This window comes from Micromys minutus (genome assembly GCF_963924665.1).
Source record: "Micromys minutus genome assembly, chromosome: 32".
NCBI lineage: Eukaryota > Metazoa > Chordata > Mammalia > Rodentia > Muridae > Micromys > Micromys minutus.
The window spans coordinates 23,665,688-23,674,898 of NC_137967.1; the positions used below are offsets into that span (position 1 = coordinate 23,665,688).

At 37.2% G+C, this 9,211-nt stretch overlaps 1 pseudogene across 1 annotated transcript; it reads right to left on the reverse strand.

The window, feature by feature from the left end:
- Nucleotides 1-5,093: 5,093 nt before the first annotated feature.
- On the reverse strand, nt 5,094-7,764 carry LOC308413676 (vomeronasal type-1 receptor 45-like; annotated as a pseudogene). The gene is made up of 2 exons: nt 7,730-7,764; nt 5,094-6,027 (listed from the first exon to the last, which is right to left on the reverse strand). The product of its transcript is annotated as a vomeronasal type-1 receptor 45-like (transcript).
- Between the last annotated feature and the right edge of the window lie 1,447 nt (nt 7,765-9,211).

The window sequence follows — 9,211 nt, forward strand, 5'->3', positions numbered from 1 at the left end:
AGATTGTTTGAGGGATAGGTTAACCAATCCCCATGGCTGACCACTTTAATCTCTTCATTATTTGCGGCCTCTTTTAATTTTGCTTTTGCTTCTTCCAATTGGCCCATATATCCTTATTGAGTTAGCGCTGTGCAGTTTCTGATGTTGAGTCAACAATATAGGGCTTTACAAAGTCAAGAAAATCAATATTATGAAGATACTGAGATCTAGTACTAAGATTAGACCTAGGAACTAGAAGAAGTAAAGAATGAAAGACAAGGATAAAAACTGACCCCCTAACAGGTAAAGAAGAAGACCCCTAGCAGGTAGAGTAGAGCCAAAAATTTAAGCTAGCCAACACTTCAATACTATTTTTCTATTCCAAAAACAGGATGACCATAAGGAATTTATGGCCTTAAGGTCAGGCTAACTCTGTTTCAGAAACTGTCTGACCATAAAAACATAAAAGGTAAATAACACCTCATAAACAATCTTGAAAAGCCAGTTGTTTCCCTTACACTTCTTCACTGGTACATTTGATATTCTCCAGTGAAGTACTCCGCTCCCCTTGGGTTGTGGTTTTTTCCTTTAAGAACCACTTCTCCCAGCCATTCGGGGTCAAACTCCTCTACCCCAGCATGGGATACGAGTTTCCACTCTAGCATTGGATTTCATCAATAAACCTCATGCAACTGCAGCAAGGACGGTCTCTCATGAGTTCTTGGGGGATCATGTTATCCTGAGACTTGAGTGAGGATCTCCTCTTTGTGAGGGTTTTTCAAGCACTGACTGCTCTTGCAGAAGACCTTGATTTGGCTTGCAGAACCCACATGGCACATCACATGCATCTTGAGCTACAGTTCCAAGGGATCTGAGAATTTCTTTTGAGCTCTAAGCACCAGACACTCAGGTGGTACATACATATACATACATTCAGGCAAACAACTCATACAATTATATGAATAAATATAAAAATAACTTTATATAAATGGCTGAAGTGCTGTGGTATGAAAACCTGGTTTGAAATGTCAAAGGACTAGGACAGTTGAGAACCATGCTCTAAAGGGATAGATTTACCACATGATCCAGCTATACTGCAATGTGTATATTGGTGGTAGTTTGAATGAGAATGGATCCCAAAAGCATATATACTTGAATGACTGGTCTCCAGCTGCTGGATTTGTTTCAAAGAATTAGGAGGTGTAGCCTTGTTCAAGGAAGTGTGCCACTGAAGACAGGCTCTAGGATTTCAAGAACCTTGACCCTCTGGGGCTCTCTCTTTTCTCTCATTACACTAGATCCTGAGATAATTCCTTTCTCTCTCCCACCTTCTTCCCAGATTCTTCCCTCTCTCTTCTTTCTGTGACTAATTTTTTTCTTCTTTTAAGTGTGATTCAAGCATCCTAGTTTGGGATTTCCCTTTTGTTTAACTCCTTTATGCTCCTGGAATGAATCACAGCTTTTGGTGCTTTATGGCTAATACACACTTTTCAGTAAATACATATAATGCATGTCCTTTTGGATTTGGGTTACCTTGCTCAGGATATTATTCTTTAGTTTTATCCATTTGCCTGCAAAGTTCATGATGTAATTGTTTTTGATATCTGGATAGTATTTTATTATATAAATGAACCACATTTGCTGCATCCATTCCTAGTTGAGGGATGTATGGGTTTTCCTGTTTTCTGCTAATTTGAATAAAGCTGCTATGAACATAGTTCTTTTAATAGTGATATGATGGAATATCTTTTGAGTGTGTGCTAAGGAGCAGTACTTTTGGGACTTTAGGTGAAACTATTTTCTATTTTCTGAGGAATGGCCATTCTGATGTCCAGAGTGGTTGCACAAGTTTGTAACCAAAGTAGAAATGAAAAAGTGTTAGCCTTACTCCACATCCTCCCTAGCATGTGCCATTATTTTCTATCTTAAACTTAGTAATTTTGATTATTGTAAAGTAGAATATCAGGGTCATTTGATTAGCATTTTCCTATGATTAAGTGTGTTAAGCATTTCTTTAAACACTTCTTGGCAACATGAGATTCCTCTGTAAGAATTCTCTGTTTAAGTCTGTGCCACATGCTTATTCAGATTATTTAGGTCTTTTTGGAGTCTGCCTTCTAGAGTTCTTTATAAATTTTTTATATTAGCCATTTGTCAGATGCAAAGTTGAAGAAGATCTTTTCCTAATCTGTAGGTTGCTCTTTTGTTCTATTGACTGTGTCTTTTGCCTTACAGAAGCTTTGCTGTTTCATGAGGTATCATTTATCAATTGTTGGTCGCAGAGACTGAGCCACTGATGTTCTACTCAGGAAATTGTCTCTCGTACCAATGCATTCAAGGTTATTTCCCTCTTTCTCTTCTATTATATTTAGTGTATCTGGATTTATGTCATGATTCTTGATCTACTTGGACATGTGGCTTATGCAGGGTGATAAATATAGAGAGATCTATTTGCAAGACGTTGTTTGGTGAACTATTCATGAATGGAGTAAGATGCATTCTTTAAACAGTTGTAATTTGCATTTATGTGATGGTTAAGGAATGCTTGGAAACCTACATCTATCAGGGGTAGTTGTAGAGTGGTGGGGTGGATAAAATATCTAGAAAATACCAGAGACATGGGAATGAGGAGGGTCCCAGTAGTCATTGTGAGTGACCTTAGCCAAGAAGCCTAACAGTGGGGACCATGAATAGGCCATCTCTTGAAACCAGACAGGAATTCCATTTTAGGGATAAGGACATTTACCCACACACAAATCACTCCACCCAAAATTTGACCTCTCTAAAAGAAAATATAGAAACAAACATAGAGAAAAGATTGAAAGAATGGACAACCAAAAGTTACCAAATGTAATACGCATAACATAGGAAAGTACCTGACACTGTTAATCGTATTCTGTTATGCTTGCAGGCAGAAGCCTAGTATAGCAGTCCTCTGAGAGGCTCTACTGAGCACCTAACTGAAACAGACACAGTTATCCATATCCCAAGTACTGGACAAAGATTGGGGACTCTTATGCAAGAGTTTTGAGAAGGTTGAATGTCGTGAAGAGAATGGGAACCCCAGAGAAGTATCAACACAGTCAAATAACCTAGATTCCTGGAAGGTCTTACAGACAGAGCCACTATCAAATAAACATACAAAAGCAGGAAAGGTAGCAAATGTGTGGCTCACGTATGTTGTTGCCTTAACAACTAAAAAAGCCAACTTAAACTGCAGTCTGACTGTGTGGCATTTGTTTTCCAAAATGGATACCTTGTGTGGGCTGAATGGTAGAAGATGTGCTTACTCTGGCAGAGACTTGATGCACCAGGATGCTGAGGTACCCTCTCAAAGAAAAAAAACATGTGGAGTGGGGGGGCACTGTACTGGGGGACTAGAATTAAGGGAAGTATTGGGAATATAAATTTAGAAAGTTTTCAAGAGCACTTGAAATTCCCAGTTAGCTCTCTCTGCCTTCTACTTGTATATAAATATGTGAGGCTTCACTTTTTTTATTGAACATCATACCTGCCTCCCTGATATCATGCCTGGCTATGATAATCATGTATTTTAACTTTTTAAACTCCAAGCCTCAAAACAATGCTTTTTGTAAGTTACATTGGGTATGGTGTTTTGTCATAGCAATAGAAAAGTAATTAAGACAATACCTAAATGAATCTGTATTCTACCACAGAGATTCCTGCTCACTCATATTCATTGCTGCTCTACTTACAGAAACCTAGAAATGGAAATAACTTAGATGTGTATCAATTATGAACAGATAATAATACTATAATGTACTTTAAACTTAAAACATTAATATGTATGGATGTTCTGCTTGCACATATGTCTGTGCACTGATTGTTGCTTCTTCCTCTGGGAAATCAGAAGATGATGTGTGATCTAGAGTTGCATATTGTTGAAGCCACCATGAGGGTGTTGGGAACTTGGCCTGGGTCATCTGGTAGAGCCAATGAGCGCTCTTAACTGCTGTGTCACCTTTCAAGCCCCACTTCTCCCTTTTTACAACACTGATATACATATAACTCACCAACAATGACTTCATTTCATTTAAAACTGGTAACATTTACATTAGGAAATTTCTATGTTTAATGGTTATAATATGTTCTTTGAAGAGGACAGTTCAGGTTGGGCATGGGGTACACACCTTTTCCCCATCACTTTCATGACAGAGGCAAGTGTATCCTTGTGATTTGCAGGCTAGCCTGGTGTACATAGTGGGTTCCAGGAAAGCCATGTCTACACACTAAGACCCTATTTTAAAACCAAAAAAATAAATAAAATAAAAACATGAAAATAACATTTAAAAAAATTTATCCAAGTCACAAATAATTTTTGAGTCTTTTACTTACAAATTTTAAGAGACAAAACATCAGACAATAGAATAAAAGCATTTAAACAATAGTCTTGTGTGGTGGGGCATGCATTTATTCTCAGCTCATAGGAGGCAGAAGAAGTTATAGCTCTTTAGTTCAAAACTATAATGGTGTACTCTGTGAGTTCCAGGAAAAGCCAGGGTTACCTACAAAGACCCTGCTCAAAAATAAAACAATATACAAGTGAAATAAAGACTTTTCAAAGTGTCAAAAAACTTTGAAAAAAATATATCCTATCTCTAGCTATCATCTATGTATTTACCTACCTAGCTATCTGTTCTATCTATCTTTGTGTTTGCATGTATGTGTGTATGGTCACATACACAAAATGCATGAGTGCATGTGCAGACATGCATTTGTTTGTGTCTGTGTGTGTGTGTATGTGTGTGTGTGGGTGGGTGGGTGGGTGGGTGTGTGTGCGCTCGAGCACACACGTGCATGTGATGGTACTTATTTGGAGGTTAACATAGCCAGTTTTTATTTTACAAGCTGCAAAGTATTATCATTTCAATGGACAGTAAGTATAAAAATTGTTGCAAGGATGTGGATGCATTTTATTATTGACCCGAAATAGTAAAAATCTAAAACCTAAAAATGTACAATTTGTGAAAACTCTAATTAAGACCATAGTAATTACTGAGGAGCCTACCAGCTTCCAACATAACACAAAAATCACTAAAAGACTCATTTGTTGATGAGAGCACCGGGGCTTCATATCAGTCACCAGCTGCCCATTAAAAATAGGTACTTCTCAGTATTGGTAAGGAAGAAGTACACTGTAAAATAATTTTGTTAGTGTTAGTCAGTATAAATGGACAGAGAGTGGGGTAAAATGATGCCATGATTGTGATAATTGCTCCCAAACTTGGCATTCGTTCATGTCCAAAAACCTTGTCACAAATGGTGGCAATGTTGTTTAACAAATAAAAGAACACAAAGAAGTTCACAAGTAACAGGATTGTGTGTTCAGAAGACTGGGAGTAAAGGCTTGGGTTGTGGAGATGCTGGACTCTCTTGTGGTGTCTATAAAGAAGGGTTACCATGTAAAGGCTGCTCTACATCATAACGGTCAGAAAAAGTGGGTCTCTTGTTATGACAACACTCAGAAATAATCCTGGATTGGGGTAATTTGGATTGTGGAACACTTCCATCATGAACATGAAAATATCCATAATCAACATCAGTGTAACTGATTTTTGCTATCATGGTCTCAATGAGGTGCACATATATGATCAGGTTGATGAAACAGGAAAAAAGTAGGATAAATAAGTCCATGTAGAGAGTTTATGCTTAAGCAACACCCACTTAGAAATACTGGGAGTAATGGTGATGGCCTGGAATGTGCTTAGAATAGAAGTGGTAGAGATGGACATACCCCTGGTGACTCTGTAGACATACTCAAAGCCTTACATTCAGCATCATCCAGAAAATTGGGTATTCCAAAGATGATGTGATTATTGGTGTCAAAGCAAATATGATTGTCAACATATTGACTATCCTCTGGTGCACAAAAATGAGATCAATATGTCGACTAAAACAAGGTATAGCCAAGAACTTCTATGGATAGAGCATGAAGAGCAAAGAGTTCCTCATCACACCCACACAGAGCTTAGATATGAAGAACTCACCCCCAAAATGATGTTTCTTGGAAAACCATCACAGTCAGGCCTTCAGTGTAAATGAATCATATCACAGTATAAAACTAATTACATACTGATGTTTATGGGAAATATACTGACTGACACTCAGAAAAAGAGAAGTTTAGAGAAATGTCTAATTTGCTGCTTTTTCGGGTTCAAATATGGAATTTCTGGAGACTGCATTTCAGGGAGTCTTGAGAGCCTCAGATGATAGAAAGTATTGAAGGAGGTAGGGTCAAAGCAAAATTCTTATGAGTGCTGTAATATGAAAAATCAGAAATTTAATAACCTAAAAAGCAAACTTGCATGTTATAAAAAGGTTTTTATTCAGTAGATAATACTGTATACTTCTTAAATTATTTTTTTCTTTTCTGTATATTTGTACACTGTAGCTATTTTCTGACACATGAGATGAGGGCATCAGATCCCATCGCAGAGGGTTGTGAGCCACCATGCGATGGCTGGGACTTGAATTAAGAACCTCTGGAAGTATAACCAGTGCTCTCATATGCTGAACGATCTCTCTAGCCCACACTATATTTTTTTAAAACTCCATTAGAAAGTTCTAATCTTTACCAAGTATACAATAACATACCTATCTGAACACATCTAAAGATTCAGTTTCACTATAATTCTCTTCTAAGGTATTTATCTTTAAATTCACAATATAGATGAGAGATGTTTCAGTAGTTAAGGGCACCAGATGTTCTTCCAGAGAACCAACATCAGAGTCCAGCGCACACTTGGAGGTTTACAACTGTAACTCCAGTTTCAGAGACTTGATACCTTTTTTCTGCCTCTGCAATACCAGATGCACACACTTCATAAACACACATGCAAGCAAAACACTGCACATGTAAAAGGAAGAAATATATTAAACAATTTTCATTGAAAAATATTTCACTTGGTATTTGTTTCTGAGTCCAACACTATGGTCATTTTGTAGCTCAAACGTTGTGTAGAGCTTCTGTTATTCAGAAAAAAGACATGACTGTTACAATACATGGCCTAGTGTTGTGAAGAGCCTTTTGGCACCACTGAACAGTTGGCATCCAGATTTTTTGACATCACCAGGAGAATAAGAAGTCAGTCAAGGCAGAAATCTGACTCTGGCCCTAACCTCAGGAAACTAGTCCAGGCTAAGAACATTTACATTGAGGCTCAGAGCATAATATTTACATTTGTAGCTCAGGGCAGACTTAGTGGATGTAGGTGTGGCAGTCTCTTTGTCTCTTGGAACACCTTCTTGTTTCTGATCTCCCCACCTAGCCTGCAGAAAGATATTTACAAGATTTTTTATTATTAACTTGCTTGTTTCCTGACTCAAAACTGATGTTATCTTTTTGCATGTAATTAAAGTGATTTAAAAGATGACTGAATTTAAAAGGATTTGCTTCAGCCTTAGAACTGGCCGAAGTCATGTTATAATTTTGATGAACTGACACTTTTCTCTTTCAGTCCTCACTCCTGCCCTGGGGACCTGTTGTCTGACAGAGCTGGCCCTGGACAAAGTGTTGAGCACATTTTCAGAGAAAAGTATTTTTGTTTCTCTCATTTTATTTTTTGTGTGAAAATGAACAGAATTACAGATCATTGTGTTATGGTAAATAGGGGAGTGTCACACAGATAAACATGACACATATTCTCATATGGAATCTTGTGGAGAAATTCACAGATCTTACGCAGAGACTCTTAGCCGTTAGTGGAACATGGAATTTGAAGAGTCATACAGTAGGGAATTATGGGTAAATGTCGTGAAAGTCATGCTTGTGCATGTAATCAAATGTATAATACAATATACAGATATGATGTGTATCTGTCAATATGAGCTCATAAATCTACAATAAATCAACAACAACAATACAACAAACCCCATATGAACTAAATATTCTAAATGTATAGTGTATCCTATTGTGTTTCATATATGTCATAAAATATTACATTCCCGTTACCTGTTAGTATGTCAATAATTTAACAAAGTCAAAAATATCACAGGTAATCAATGGGTAAAGTATAGACTCTAATAAGCACATAGCTTCAGTGTTCAAAGGACCAATAGAAATGTACTCTTTACTACACTGCATATGCTGTACAAGACTTAACTCTAATGAACGTGTATATAGTTTAGATAAATACAGAAGGACAAAAGTGAAGAAAGATGTTTTGAAAAATGCAAATAAATAAGTAAATAAATAAATGTTTGAAATAGTGAAAATATTATGAACACATGATAAGGATTGATTCTTAAGAAAGATACAATTTAATTAGCACAGCATACCTTCCCCTGACTCTAAGCCCTAATCACTGGAAGCCCTTAAGAGCAGATGTGTCTTGGGAAAGCTCACTAGCAGGAAGCATGGCTAAATCAAGGAAGGATTGACAGGATCTTCCTCTCAGTGGACATAGATCAGCTGTTCACCCAGGGCTTCAATGAACCTGTTTCCTGTCATTACTCAGATATACCCAGAGGAAAACATCACTCTCCCAGATAACTTTAGCATGCTGACAATGTCAAATCTATTTTTGAAAATGTTCATATTCCAAAGATGAACCATATCAGAAAGTAAACTTGAGGATTGAGGAAGTCATTAAAAGTTTTAATACAGTTATGGGAATTCTGAGCGCTGTTAAAACAAAAGCTGAACTCCAAGCAGGGCACAGAAAACACACAAACTGTTTCACTGGAGACCATTGTGACTTCCACTCTTATGGTGTGTTTTAAGGTTCCATAGAGAATATGACAGCACACTTGAAGTTTTCTTTTGACCACATAGTGCATGGATTAGTAATGGTTGTATTGCATCTTTGCTCACCAATAGAGTTTGATACTATGATTGCTCAGTATTTTGAAACACACAGTAGTCAATCTTCCTTTCTGATTTCACAATAAACACAAGAATGTCCATGACTAGCATCAATGGAGTTGGGTTTGAGTCTGTGTATTCATGTGCACATTAATGCATGGGCATGTTGAAGCCAGAGGTCAATCTTGGTATTTTTCCTCATAATCCTATTTTTAATTAATATTTATTAATTTTTAAAGTAATATTTTATGATAGGTGGTATTAGTAGCCATCACCTTTAATCCCAGCACTTGGATAGCAGAGGCAGCTGTATTTTTGTGAGTTTGAGGCCAGCCTAAAATACACAGTGAGTTCTAGGACAACCAAAGCTACAGAGTGAAACCTTACCTGAACCCACCCCCCCATAAG